We start from the raw sequence: 15,252 nt of genomic DNA, 5'->3' as shown, positions 1-15,252 counted from the left end.
TAAGTCTGCACAGAATCCATCACTCAGTACTTGCTCTGATCTCAAAATTGCCCTTGAGTGTAAGTACAGTATGAGATCTGCATCAAAAATCTTCAGAGGCCATGCCACTGACTCCAGAACCTGCTCTGCATCTATACTGAAGCACAAAAAGAGGCAAGGGAATTTTTCATTAAATTCTCCACGTTTCTAAGGATCAAATTTCCCTTGCTGCTCCTCCCTTGGAGGCGCACTCATGATACCTAAGCCTGCTAGAATTACAAGTTTACTTTAAGGTTCCCTTGCAGTGATTTTCCTTCCCAGCTGTTATCAGTACACAGCTGGTGTTAATATGCTTTACTCTTGTTCACCATGTTTAAACTGGGCTGAAACAGCTGCTTCGTTTGTTCTAAGCTTTGAAACAATAGTATCTAAGCCTCAGTGGCAGTTTGCACAGGCAAAACAGTCTTTTATCGCAAAATGTCCAGATTGAATTTATTCACTACTGCTGGTGAAGAAACCAAAACGTCAGTAACCGACCCACTTTCCAGCTACATAAAGTGGAAAAGCTAATTCTCCTGCATCAGAGAAGATTCAGTTCATGGTAGTGATTTTTTTCCTCAGAACTATTTAGCTGAAGCCATTAATGTAAGCAAATAGACAAATGTAAATAGTCTGTCACAAGCAGTTGCCTTTCTAAGCAGTTGCCTTACCTAGAAAGAAAGGGCTACATATGGGTATTGAGAATGTAACAGTCATAGTGTAATTCTACATCTTTTGTACTTCTATCATTAAAAAAAAGATCACATTTTTCGCAGTAAGAACAAGGAACCTGAGATAGTCTTTGACCATTATTTTTCCCCCATTCATCAATATGCAAATATTCATACATTTTTTTTCTATCTTCAGTCAGATATAAAGCAATTCATCACTACCTATTGTACAGAAGAGTACTCTATTTACAGATTACTGTTTTGTAGACAAGGTCATATCAAATATGTACAATATTTACATATGTATAATATTTACAATAAATATACTATTTTGAAAAGAAAGTTCCAAGAGTAAGAAACTAGAACACTGTTTACACTTTTCTAAGCTTGAAAATGTAATGGTTTTAGTGACAATATTTGTGCTTGTGTTCCTAGACTTCTACCAGACCCCCATTACAAAAAAAAGACCGCATTTGCTGAGGGATAGATCACCTACACGTAGTGCTCCCTCATTCCACTTTGAGCACTTTACTTTGTTTGTGAAATCATAACATGGATGGCCTCAGTTACTTTTTAAAGTTTTAATGTACTTCATTAAGCTACAGAGATAAATATATATGGGGTTTTTTGGTTTAGTTCAGAAGAGCCATCTTGGCAATAAATTAGATGGCTTGGATCCAGTTCATTTATTTTCTCATGCCTGTGTTTCTCAAGTTGCTTAAGGTCAGTTATACAACTTTCACTGCACGCAAAAGTTTCATCTTAACCATGTGGGACAGAGAGAAATTTAGCAGGTTCTGTCGTATATTTTATTAACCAAAAATGAACTAAAATCTTGCAGAAAATTAAACCATTATTTCATGATCTTGACAGAGGTTGACATTTCTATCAAAGGTTACACTTCTCCCACATGCCAGAACCTTTTGCGGGTGTCAGCTACCCGAAAATCCTCAGTGTATCATTTAAGAGTTGTTAAAAGGTTGTACTAACATGCGTTTGCCTGGAAATTTACCAAATAAACCTGAACTGTAGAGACATTTGTTAGGTGCTCCACTAAATTCCAAAGATGTACTGACTTTCCAGCAATACCATCCTTCTCAACAAGAAATTAGGGCTCCTTGACCCCATTTCTAAGTTTTTGGGTCAATTTTTGTTAGGCAATATGCATATATCACAGACATCGTTTGGGTTCAAACTTAAACAGGGAAGTTTAGGTTAGATATAAGGAAGAAGTTCTTTACCGTAAGGGTGGTGAGGCACTGCAATGGGTTGCCCAAGGTAGTTGTGAATGTTCCATCCCTGGCAGTGTTCAAGCCAGGTTGGATGGAGTCTTGGGTGACATGGTTTAGTGCGAGGGGGGTTGGAACTAGATGATCTTAAGGTCCTTTCCAACCCTAACTATTCTATGATTCTATGATCATCCATTTTGGAGATATTAGACTGAGAAAATGACAGGAAGAAAGGGAGAATTATCCCCGATTTTCAGACAAATGAGATCAACAAATCAAATCACTTGCAGCAGAAGAGGAAACTGAACCCAGATCTTGTCCCTCTGTCTCAAACTCTCTGGCTTTCTTGGTATTTTTCCACTGATTTCAGTCAGCTTTTTTATTTCTCTCTTCCCAGTATCAAGCCAAAATAAGATAATCAAATGTAACTCCGCAATAGTTCTTCCACACCAAGGCAGAATGAGAGCCAAGGTTATTAGAACATCCTGGAAACAACAAAGTTTAAAAACCAACCACACACATACACTGAGTCTAGAGAATTACAATCACTACTATTTTAATGGGTTTAGATGGAGAACATAAATTATCTTAATGATTTCCAGATTTATCAGATAGAAATTTTGAATGAGCTAAAATCAGATAAACAAAGTATCAAAGACTTCAGTTCCAAATGCCTCCAGGATGATTACAAGACAGAGCTGTTTGGAGAAGAAGGTAAATATTTTCAACAACTTGTTAAATAAAAAGAACATGGTAGAAAATGGATGATTGCAGTATTAAATATTAAAAGCTGAAAGCAGTCTGAAAAAAAAGTCAGGTCTTTGCTGCCTTATGATAAAAGGGTGTGTTTTGCAACAAGTTTGTAGGCTGCCAATGTGTTTTACTACATTTAGTCAGAGCAGTGTCGCATGGGAGTTGATCAGGTAACACATTTAAAACTATGCAACAGATACAAAGGTGAAATAGCTGATGTCAGACTGGGAAAGCTAGCTAAACCAGAGGTTTCAAATGTGATGAGATTTATTGCCAGCGATAAATGTATAGCACACATTCTCAGATCTGCATTCCAGAAACACATCACAGCAAAATTTCTAGTAGCAGGAAGTTGTCTACTTCCTGCAGAAAGAAAGAGGTGTAAAAGTTGTTATTAAGCATTTGGGATAGATCCTCGAAAGACATAAGTGTCTATACCTCCAGTAGCCCCAGCAGAGCCACGATACATTACAACATCTCAGGATCCGTGAAGAAAGTGAGCTCAAGCTTGCCAGTTCACACCTCAGCCAAACAGCACATTTATGCTACCTCTGTGCCTTTCTGCCTTTCAGATTCAGGAGAAACAGTCAATCCCAGCCATATAAATCCTTCAAATTGCATAACAATACCACTGCAGGTCTCAGAAGAGTAACGGGAACATAGCACAGCAAAAGCTGCTTCTGCTGCAGGTCAAATGGATTCTTTTTTGACAGTGCAGATGCTGCAAAAGGTTTAACTCCCATGGCCAGCTGTTTTGAGTTTTGTTTCTGGGGGAGAGCATCTGGGAGCTGCACACCAGTCTGAGCACAGCTCCTCGTCTGAGGAGGGGTGCCTGTGACCACTGCATCCCAGAACTGGTCAACATGAGTAAACAGCTTCAATGGTTTTGAGAAATTTGCCTCCAGGTACTTTGCTACTGTAGCAGCAAGGACAGCACATGCACCCAACTATGCACATCGTGCCATGCATGGGCATACACTTGCCAAAGGCATACAATCAAAATCATAGAATGGTTTGGGTTGGAAAGAACCTTAAGATCATCTAGTTCCAACCCCCCTGCCATGGGCAGGGACACCTTCCACTAGACCAGTGGAAGGCTCTGTCCAACCTGGCCTTGAACACTGCCAGGGATGGAACATTCACAACTTCCTTAGGCAGCCGATTCCAGTGCCTCACCACCCTCACAGTAAAGAACTTCTTCCTTATAACCAACCTAAGTCTCCCCTTTTTAAGTTTAAACCCATTGCTCCTTGTCCTGTCACTACAGTCTCTGATGAAGAGTCCCTCTTTGGCATCCTTGTAGGCCCCCTTCAGATATTGGAGGGTTGCTGTAAGGTCTCCACACAACCTTCTCTTCTCCAGGCTGCATAGCCCCAATTTTCTCAGCCAGTCTTTGTATGGGAATAAAACCCACGGTTTAAAAAAAAGCCCTGTTCTGGAGTGGACTGTAAGCGGGTCTGACTTGTACCATCCACACAGGGAAGACAGGCACTTCAAGTGGGTCTGAGCATGTGAAAAGACAGGACACAAGCTTTTGTTCCTATTCATTATAAACCTAGACAGTAGTAGAAAAAAATTAAAAAGGAAACAAAAAATGTCGTATCAACACACACCTACCAGGTGCATGATAAAAGATTCCTATCTATGCCTGTTCCAGAAGAACCTCACAATAGTGGTATCTGCAGTAACTAGTGGGTGGGTGTGTGTACATACACCTTCCTTTTCTGCTTGTAACTCTGGGAAAAGCATGAAAGCTCTGGAATTTGAATACAGAGATTATTCCAGTTCTGCCTACTAAGGAAATGAAGGAAAACATGACATTTCCTTTCTTTTTTTGCCTCGAAAATGAAAGGGATTTCACCCTGACAGTAGTGGATTGCGAAGGAGTTGCTGAAATAACACAACAGGAAAAAAACAAGTTATGAGAAGGCTTTTGAAGGACAAAACCAGAAAGGCATTCTTGTGAGAGGCACGTTACAATCAGTTTGATAGAAAAATAATGAAAAGATGCAAAGCTCTCCCATGCAGCAAATAAATGAAGAAAAAATATAATTACATATTTAAAACTGAAAAAAAGAGACTATACATCATTAACCTAGTTCAGATGATGGGTATTTTATGATGGACCATTGCATAGCTTCGCTGGGGCAAAGAGCCTAGTGGCATTGTTTAAGTAGTTACACAATTATATCTAGTAACAGAAATAGATGAGAAAAAAGTTGCTGGGAAGACTGTCATGCTCCATGATGCAAACAAACCACTAACTGCCTAGGCACAGGAAGCACCTTCCCGCGCTGGTAAATGATGGCACAACAGCCCATCCGGGGAAGCTTTACCGATCCCTCTCACTGATCCCAGAAACAGGAAACTGAACTGAATGGACAACTGGTCTGAACCAGCATGGTCCTGTCCTGCAAACTCCTCTCATTCACTTACAGTTTGCTAATGCAGAACCTTCCTTTTGAAGAACAGAAGGCCCGTTATTGCGCTCTTGTCCCACCTTCCTCAGATACTGACACCACTGGATTTCAACCAGCTACTCCTGCATTACACTGAGCAACATAAGCAGGAAAACACTTGGGGTTTATGTCAGAAAATATTCCAGTAGCTAATCACCTTCACTGTTAATATTTTAACTCTATTTCCAGTGGTTTGGGGTTTTTTTCCCCCAGTTTTTATGTCTCTTTGCTATATTAAGAGTGTTAATTACCAGTAGTATCTCTTTTCTTCATTCAGATCTTAAAAGATTAGGATGTAACCTCTTATATTTCTCTTCAGTAAGCAAAGCAGACCAAAGCTGCTCTGCCCAGATGAAGATGATCTAATATATGTCTTTCTTCATGCAGGCCCTGAGCTGAACCCTTCAGAAGAAGCACTTGTGCAATCTAGCTGTGGTCTCCCTCAGCTCAGCAGCTGTTTCTTCCCAGGGCTCCGGGCTGGAGGTGGCCAAATGGCCTTCAGCACATCTGCAGATGCAGCCCTGGCACAGACCACCAAACAGAGTATATCACGAACAACTAATTGCTTTTGCCTACTTCCCTGAAGAAAAATAAAGCTGAGCAGGTGTGTGTGCTTGAGCTATTGTGCTACAGGAACAACTGCCTCTGCTTTCCAGGCACCCCTTGGGGAAGGGGAACAAGCCCTGGCACAAGTACACAATCCAAAGCCATCCTTCTGACACAGCCCCCGGGGACACCCTGACTCTGGCTTAGCATTACAGCCTTGCACCTGCAGCCCTTAAATGCAGACTTAATCCAACCCTGCCCCAGTATGCAGAAGATTAATAATATCATTTACAAGGGCCAAAAGAACACTTTTCATAAATCTGAGCCAATTTTCTCATGCAAGATTTATATTTGAATTAAGAAGGGAACATTATAAATCTATCCCGTGATAAAGCTTAAAACTTGGGATTTTAATATGCTGAATCCCCTGTGCTCTGGGCTTGAAAATTTGATAGTGTTTCTTCCTAATGCTGCATTAGGCAAGTAACCAATTCATCCAATTACTGAACTGACAACACTGTTCCTGTGAGCCGTAGATAAATTCACTGACTTGGACAAGGATGTACAATATGGTATGTATTGGGGCAGTAAACACAAATGAATTAATCCATTATCTTGGACTACAGATCATTTTGGACTCAGATGGAAAACAGCAAAGAAAGAGTTGAAGTCAGGACACCAGAAAACAAAATTTAAGAGAGTGAAATCTCTGTAAAAAGAACTTGGCTTTTGATGAGAACATGGAAAGAATTCAACATAAGATAAGTCCTTTGCCCTAGACAGATTAGGAAAAAATCATGACTATCACTGATGGTTCCTTAAGGCTTTCTTTATGTATTCTGTGTCAGGTTTTAATCCAATTTTCTCTCCTTCAGCAGTAATGCCAGGAAGCCACAAAAATAGAACTGTCAGCAGTCCCTCTAAAGCCCCAATACTAAAGAGAACTGTTAACATCTGGATGCATTTTTCAACAGGACAGCCAAGAAGGTATTTTAGGCAAGAGCATCTGCCTGTGCAGTGGAGTTCCCTAGCATGGCTAAATATGTCTAGCGTCGAAAAGATGGCCCTTGGAAACCCACTCAGTGAAACGCTTAAAGAGAGCACTGAATGCCATCCAGGGATCCTCGGCCTCTGCCATGACCACAGAGCGGCACAAAAATCACATAGATACACATGGTAGTATCCAGACAGCTAACCAAAAATAGCTCCTCCTGTATATATGAAAAAAAGAAGAAAACCCAAATGTTTTGCGTGGAAAAATAGTTTCATTAGCATTAAAACAATTCTAATGGAACCCTGCTGACCTACAAGAGTCAAGATGGAATATTTCTTTTTATATATATACACACATGCACACACACATCTACTGCTTTGGTTTAGGTGAAGCAGTTTTTTATAAGTTATTTTACATTAATTATTTAATAGTTATTTTACAGATAATTATTATCCTGTTTCATGATGAAAACAAAAATCTTTAAATTATGGAGTTTCCACAGGTTGAGGATTCCTTGTTCAGCAATTCTGCTCTGCACTGTCACTATAACCAGTTACAGCACTGTGGTGAGAGGAAGGAAATAAGCAAGTTATATAAATGAAGGCTATAAGACTATGGCTGAGATTAAGAAAATAAACAGGTGACTGCAGTACATCCCGTATATGAAATAGATTAAATAGATTAAATAAATGACTTGAGAACAGGAAATGGGAACTGATCTAAATTAATTCAAATCCAAAACAGATTGGGCGTATGGCTCTGCGTGGCACGTGCACTGAGCTCAGGAAGCTGCCCAAATATACTTTAAAATACAAGTCCAGGACGATCCTGTCTTTGTAAGGTACAACAATTTATTATTTTTTGCTTTAAATCCAGCCAGACCAGGGGCCCACAAACACTTTTACCAGCCCCAGCAGTGCCTCTCAGAGAGCTGTACTGGCAGAGGAGTGGTAACCAGGCACTGCCAAAAAGAGGTATTTTTGAAGAATTTTGCATCAACATTTGGAGAAATCAGAACTGTCTCAATTTGATAGGTGCATCTAACATCCGATTTATTATTGGCCAAATGCTGCTACAACTATGGGGCATGGTGGTGGGGCTCCCCTCACTACTGACAAGGCAGAGTTCCTGAGAGCAGAAGTTGGCAGCATGAACTTACCATTCCCTTTTTCCCCTCAGGATAGGTTTGCCTAACAACAAAGCAAACAATAGCTACACCATGAATGTATGGGGGTTTTTATCCTGTTAAGTTTAAATCAACACTCTTCACACAAGATTTTCGACCCAAGATTTTACACATTGGTGAAACTAGATCTGGAAGTACACATACCACCAAACTGAACAAAAGCCAGGATGATTCATGGAGATGTTCTGTGTTTAATTAAGGTTTCATGGAGGAAACTTTTCAGCTACTCCGGTCAGTGCTGACCGGAGCAAACAGAGAACCTGAATGGGAGACTGACAGAGAGTTTTCAATCTAGAGGCTGACAGTCCAATTTTGCAAAAGTAAACTGGGGGGGACAGAAAACCCCACACCAAAAACCCAACACAAAACTAAAAGATTTTGAATTTTACTCTACTATGAAATGAAACTGATCTTGAGAATGTTTTGTTGTCACGTAGATCGGTACTAAACTTTTTATGAATCTCTTGGAAACAGGAAAACCAACTTGTTTTTGTCCCAGTTCACTGTTACCCACAGAAGCACTGCTAGCTCAAGCTACTTTTAAACCTTGTCCTCTGACTAACCCGCCTCTCTCTATGACAAGTGCTCTCCTCATCAGAAGATGTATAAACACACTGGACTGGATGCCTTAATTTTGTAAGGAGAACCCATCCTTAGCCCCCCCTTTATCTGCCCCTCCAGCCCCTGTGAAGCTCTGGTCAAGGGCTGGGCTATCTTCTGGCCACATGAACCACTTCATGCTGTACAGGCTGGCCCAGCTCCAACAAGCAGGGTGGACAGGGCCACATCCAGCCCCCTCAGCCTGTTGGCATCAGGGCTCTGTGGGAGTGAGGGGTTACATTCCGTAGGTGTAAGGGACCCTCCCGCAGCTCTGGTGATGAGGCTGTCTCACAAAAGCCAAGCAGCGTTCTAGCTCTCCATGCTCCAGACGAAGCTGAGGTGATACACATGTGCATTGGTATATCCCAAGCACGCTCTGTCGATGAGGCTGGAGAGGCCCAGGGGAGCTGGGCAGGGAGCCAGGCATCCCTCTGCCCAGGCTAGCGCACACTGTGCAAGTGTCCAGGCTCAAGGCTCCAAAGCACAGGTGCAATATTAATTTAAGTGCTGAATAGGTTTTGAGGCCACTGGATCATAGTCCTTCTATATATCTTTTTTTGGACTTAAAAGCTGGTTTAATTGCCAAAGCAGCATCTCCAGAACTGGCTCTTCAGGCCAGATCCAAAGCTCATTACAGTGACCAGAAGAGCACCCCAAACACCAAGGGCTTTCGTCTGGGGCCTAATTATCTGTTCTCTCCAGTTTAAGTGTAGCTATTAGATCACTGCAAAACAGAGCTTCAGAACAAAATCACCAGGGTACAATTTATAGGAAAGATAGGCATGAGATAGCTGACATAATTTTTATTTTGGCACTGAGTTAATGTAAACTTCAGCTGTGATGACAAACAAACACTCGTACTAAGCTTAAGAGAAGTGTCCTCACCAATTCTGTACAGTTTGATGTATTAACGTGAGTAAGAAATATGATGCAACAGAGATGAGCTCAAACCAAATCCAGGATTTGAACCTCTTCCCACATGAGGCTTCTCTGTTTAGGTCTGAAGATTCATCCCAGCCACAAAAAGCTATCAACATAATTTTTCTCTGCATAAGCAATCTTTCTGATGGAGCCTTAATAGCATTGCTAACCAGAATGACAACATGGCTTAACCCAAACTCAGCCTGTCCTCCTTAAAGCCCCCTTTGCCTTTCACTTTAAAGGGACAAGATCTTAGGTTCTCTGCTGACAGAGATTGGCTGTTGTCCTACTTAGCTTAGAAAGAGAGTATTTACCAGATTTAAGGTATCTTGGGAGATAGAAATTCAGAGTAAACAAAGTCATTCTTTTATAAAATGAAACAAGAGTCTGAAGAAGGGAGCAAGAGGTCAGGATATGCATCACACAAAATTCACCGAGTGAAATAAATAGCATTTTAATCAAGCAAACCAGTTCAATAAACATTTCCACCGAAGTCAAAGGGCATAAGCCAAAGCAGGTAGGATTCACAGGAAGACAGCTAGCCAAAGCCAAAGCCTGGCTTCCTAGCAGAGGCTGCCCACCACATGTCAGCTGCATCCCCCTGTCCTGAACTTGTTTAAAGGGCTGGCTGCTACCAGAGGGGCAGTTCCTGTTGGATGTAGTAGACCTGCAGCTGCATGATGAGTTGGTCCAGCTCATTGATTAGATCCAGAACTAAACCACCAAGAAAAATGAACTTTGGTTTTGTTTTTTTTTTTTAAGTACTTTTCCAAGTCCCCCTGTGGTTGACTGCACAAAGTGGGGTCAGTGAGCAGTGGGGAAATCAGGGGGGGCCAGAGCTGGACTGCTCTTTTCACAGCCAACCCATAACCCTGGGGAGTGCATTTAGAGTAATGTACATCTGAAACTAAAACACCTATGAGTATGACAAACAGAGGCTGAGTGAAAAGCAAACCAGCTGATACAAAACAGAACGCAAGTGACAGAACAAACAAATAAAATGACTGACTTAATGGTTAGGACAAAGAAAAAGAGACCAGAGTCTGAGTTTTTTCTCCAACACTGTAAATTAATAGCCTGTAGATACATAACTGACTGAACAATCCTGCCCACATTCACTCTTTCCATAGCATAAGAAAACTAAATCACCTGGGGATCCATCACCTAAATTAAGTGCAGGAAAGGGCAGTAGAATTGATGGAACTGTGTAGTCCAACATACCCTTTGGGTGTAGCACTTTTAGAAGGTGTGATTTTTATAGATATTTGCAAGAATCCAGGGGCACTTTAATTATAAATATATTTTTCTTGAAGTCCAATATTGCTTCACCACATGTAGTCTGCAAATATATTTTTAATATTTAATTTACAGCTGGAAAAAAGACCAGAAATCAAACTTCTCCACTCCTGGATTTGTGCCCTAGCCACTGAGTTGCAGGATCACAGCTCAGCCTAATGAATATTTCTGTATTGAAAGCAGGGTGAAAGAGTTTCATAAGTAGGGAGCCAGAGACCACCAGCCCAGACCACCACACAGGTTTATGGCTCTAACACTCTCTTGAGAAATGAAAGATGCAAATTAAGAACTTGGCTCTTCACATCTGGGTAATACCTCTAGACAAAGCTTAGAAAGAATAAGAAAGGGGTGAGGGGGGAATATGTCAATATAGTCTGCTTGTCTTTTAAGTGGTCCTGATCATCTATATGTAATCTGAAGACACCCGGGCTCTTCAGGAGCAACTTGTCAAGGAACACCCCACTTCTGGATCCCTGGACAGTCTGGGCAGCTAACTAATCAACACTGTCAAAACTAAAGGCACATCAAGCAGCAGACCTCAATGCATTTAGTGAGTATTAAAAAATATGGGAGGAAAATATAAATATAAAATATGGGAGGAAAAAAACTGAGCCTGCACAGATTAGAGACTGAGGGTTAGGACTGCGAGGATATAGCTCGGATCCTTAGCAGGATCATCCCAAGCACTTCACAGCTGTGGCCCAGCATACATTGCTTGAGATCTAGTTCTCTTCCTGCACCATTACAGTGTCACTGGCTGGAAGCGTACCTTGTAGGAACAGCCATGATATTAACCTTTCCGTTCTTACCTAGTGAAATGCATCACGTGAGACATTGGGCATGTTTCCACATTGAAGGAAAGTTACAAGACCAGCTTAATTTAAGATGATATTTATTTCAGAATGCTGTTTAATAACCAGACTGATCTGAAGCACCCAGGAATCCAGCTGTATGGTATGCATTAAAAAAATACACAGTGGCTTTTGAACAGTTTGAAACTGCTTACGAGCATGACTGCTGCTTTAACAGTGCTCTTGGATATAGCAGGTTACAACTTCACTAAATATAATGTATTTTATGATGCTAATTTCATCCAGTACAGAAGGGAAACTGTCTGTCACAACTTCCTTCTGAGTTTCAGTAAACCACACCTCTAATTACCTGAAGTGTTCATAGGGAAGGAAATAACCTAATTAGTTGTTTCTTGCCTATGAAAATGCTTAGCTGTCAATTCATACAGAATAGTTGGATTTAAAAAGGCCATTTTCTTACAGCAATACCAGTTTAAAGCTGTTTTAAGTACAATTTAATCTTGGACCTAATTTATATGAAGATTTAATTCTGTAGTAGTTCAATATAGTTACTATTTTTCTACCTCCATTTCTCAAGGTCTGTCACTTGAAAGAAACTAAAGTCCTCAAGCAAATCTTGGAAGCACGCTGTAAAATTAACATTCGTACAGCCATAAGCAAACAAACCCCAGACACTGAAAGATCTCCACTCCAAAACCCTGATACTGTAGCGTGATGGCAAGGCACTACAGATGTGCACATCACGTGTAACACAAACTGCCCGTAACAAACACTGCCTTTTGCAACTCATGTTCTGCAAGTTGGATTGTCTATCCAGTTTTAGCCTACTTAAAAAAGCCACGTAGATCAACATGCTAACATCCTTAAAGAATTCTGACTTTAAAAACACACTGTCCTGTTCAATATACCTATCAGTATGCATCAGGTGAAATACATTAGGGTTTGTAAAAAAGATCATTAGCCTTTGTTTCTCAGGAGCACAGTGAGAAAGTAATAATTTACAAATCGCAATAGTATCATTGTATATTCATGTTTAAATACTCCAAGTATCAATACACAAGGCAGTCACGATATGTTCAATCACATTGGTGATACATATGGAAGAGTAACTTCAGCAAGACAGCCCAAGAAAAGCCAGCCTTCCGGGCTGTGGTGTTCCCATTTACTCTCACCCGCGTCCCACACTGCTATACCGGGCTGTGTCACGAGTTACAGAGCCTGATGGAGATGGCTTACGGTTCTGCTGGAAATATAAAGCCAAACCTTACATTTCCACTGAGGACTAGCCAGGGAAAGCAAGCCGCCACCTCCACCATCCGCCCGAGGAGGGCCCGGACGCAGGGGACATCTCGGGACGGTTCGCCTGGCTCTGGGCTCCCACCGCCCATGGCCGTCGGGGCAGCTCTCCGGCCCGGCCCGGTGCTTGTCCTCCCCGGCGGTCCCTGCCTGCACCTGCCGTCCCGCCGCTGCCTGCGCCGCACTCCACCGCCCCCTTCTCTTCAGAGAGCCGGCAGCGGGCAACTCGCCCGCGGACCCCGGACGGGGGCTCCAGCCCTCGCTCCCCGCTCCCGCCCGACCCAGCTCCCCCGGCCCGGTACCTGCTGGGCGGGCGTCCAGCCTCCCCTCCGCCCGCTCCCGGCTGCCGCCGGCCGCCTCCTGCCCGCTGCTCCTGCGCCGCGGCACTGCCCGGCCCTGCCCGGCCCCGCGGCTCCTGCCCGGCCGCTCACAGCCTCTCCCGCCCAGGCCTTTCCTCCCGCCCGGCGGCTGCCGCACCCCGCCTGCCCCTCGCAATAGGGCACTGCCAGGCTCGCCGCCCGCACAGCCCCTCAGGTGCGCTTCCGAAGCGCATACTCACCCATGCCTGTCCCGAGGAACAACTTCTCCATCGACTTGGAACTCAGCCACCTCACCAAAGCTACGCACAGGGGCAGATTTATCTCTGCATAGCTGCCAGTAACTTTTCCTCGTCGCTTGCTAGACTGTTTCAGTGGCAAAGCCAGTGCGAGGGCTGCCCCTTGCTTTGCTAGGAGCAACACCAGGCCTGTATTTTAGAGACGAAAAGTGAATTTTTGATTTTTTACAGTGTTCTTAGTAAATGGCATGCATCCCTGTCAAGTTTACGTGGGCACATGAGAGAAAGCTCCTACCACAGAGTGCATCATGTGTAGGGTAATTTACAGATCACATGTTGTGGATTGGTTCAGAAACTTCATCAGGAAATTCTGGTTCAGAAATTTCCTTGCAGGAAGCAAAGTTTTGTGAGACTCAAGGTGGTCTGCTGTCCCTTTCCTGTCCCCTCTTTGATTCCGGTTTCTGATAAAGAACTAGAAGTGCTAAAATACCCCAGGAGGCAAACATGAGTGAGAAGTGGGGCTGCATTAGTAGGAAAATGGGGGTATTTCCTCAAGGAAATGCTGTTTAGACTCTAAAAGCATTAAAATTTCCAGTCAGTGAAGATCTGCACAGTCACCTTAATAGCTCTTGAATTGCAGCCTTTGGTGGATTCCCCATCCACCAACATTGTAGTTTTTTGATGACAATATTTTTCATTTTAAATTTAATAGCACCACAGACCTGCTGCTAACTAAAAATGTCCTGGTTGTCATCATGCAGTGTAACACAGCTACTTTGAGCTCCAGAGCCACCGTAAGGGTGATGCTTTGCCAAAAGCACCGACTCGTAATATTTGAGCTAACAAAGCATCTCTATTCATCTCTACATAGAGCCAGCCACACAATGGTGGGGTATCACGTAGCAGAGTGGCTCTGATTCCTGCTAATGGAGCTCATGAGATTATGTGTGGTCATTATTTTAAAGAAATAGCAGTAACCTGGTATGCTTCCAAAATTAGCTGAGTCCTCCTGAGGTGCACATTAAGCATGCATTTCAGGGCGTCTCACTGAATTAATTTACGTGATTGAACATCTTTATTTTCACTGTTCACAGAAGTGCATTGTTTAAATGCCGAATAAGGTCCCTGTATGCAGCTTGCTGCTATCAGGTTACATCGGCATTTTCACGCTCAAGGGTTTTCCAGGCTCTTGAGTGACTTCCAGTCCTGCCTGAGTGGCTCTCCAGGTGCTGGAGCCAGCAGTGCAGTAGCAGCCAGCCTTTGGGACTGCAGGTTGCTTCTCCGGTGAAGGAAAGGACATTAAAAATGATATTTTTGACAAGGCAGTTAAAGGAAGAAAGCAGTTTGCAAGACTAACTTCCTTCTTCAAGGCAAGACTGCCCTCTGTAATTTGAGAGGGACTTTTCTCACATCGCTGGGGCTCTTTTAATGGTTTGGGACACACCTTCCATACTGCTTTCAGCCACTTGAAAACTAGGGAATTTGTTTCAATAAGTGGAAAATACAGCTGTGCATGGTAAGGGGTGTGACTGACCTGGTATGTAGGGGGAAAACATTAAACAACAAACTTAAACAGGGGAGATTTAGGTTAGATATAAGGAAGGAGTTCTTTACTGTGAGGGTGGTGAGGCACTGCAATGAGTTGCCCAAGGGAAGTTGTGAACGCTCCATCCCTGGCAGTGTTCAAGGCCAGGCTGGACAGGGCCTGATTGAGCAACTTGGTCTAGTGGAAGAAGTCCCTGCCCATGGCAGGGGAGTTGGAACTAGATGATCTTAAGGTTACAATTCTGTTACTGTGCTGTGATTTTTTCAGCTGGGATGGGAAACCAACCTCCCCCATGCCATAGAAGATTTTTGTCCCAAGCAAATCTACTCTGAATGAAATTAATTTACCACTGTTCTTTGCTTCCTAGAC

The 15,252-nt window shown here is 42.7% G+C and overlaps 1 protein-coding gene across 3 annotated transcripts in view; it reads right to left on the bottom strand.

Moving 5' to 3' along the window:
* Positions 1-13,572, bottom strand: part of TC2N (tandem C2 domains, nuclear) — a 34,135-nt gene extending 20,563 nt beyond the window's left edge. Inside the window, exon 1 of one of the 3 annotated variants that reach the window (XM_030481805.1) lies at positions 13,341-13,572. The gene's annotated coding sequence lies outside the window, so the exon portion shown is untranslated. Of the gene's footprint in view, positions 1-12,753; positions 12,775-13,083; positions 13,232-13,340 lie in introns of those variants that run through there. The other 2 variants (XM_030481804.1, XM_030481806.1) reach the window with 2 other exon arrangements.
* Between the last annotated feature and the right edge of the window lie 1,680 nt (positions 13,573-15,252).

The sequence above is a fragment of the Strigops habroptila genome, chromosome 4 (assembly GCF_004027225.2).
Source record: "Strigops habroptila isolate Jane chromosome 4, bStrHab1.2.pri, whole genome shotgun sequence".
NCBI lineage: Eukaryota > Metazoa > Chordata > Aves > Psittaciformes > Psittacidae > Strigops > Strigops habroptila.
Note: the sequence above shows the minus strand (reverse complement) of the source record. Positions and strands in the feature narration are given on the sequence as shown.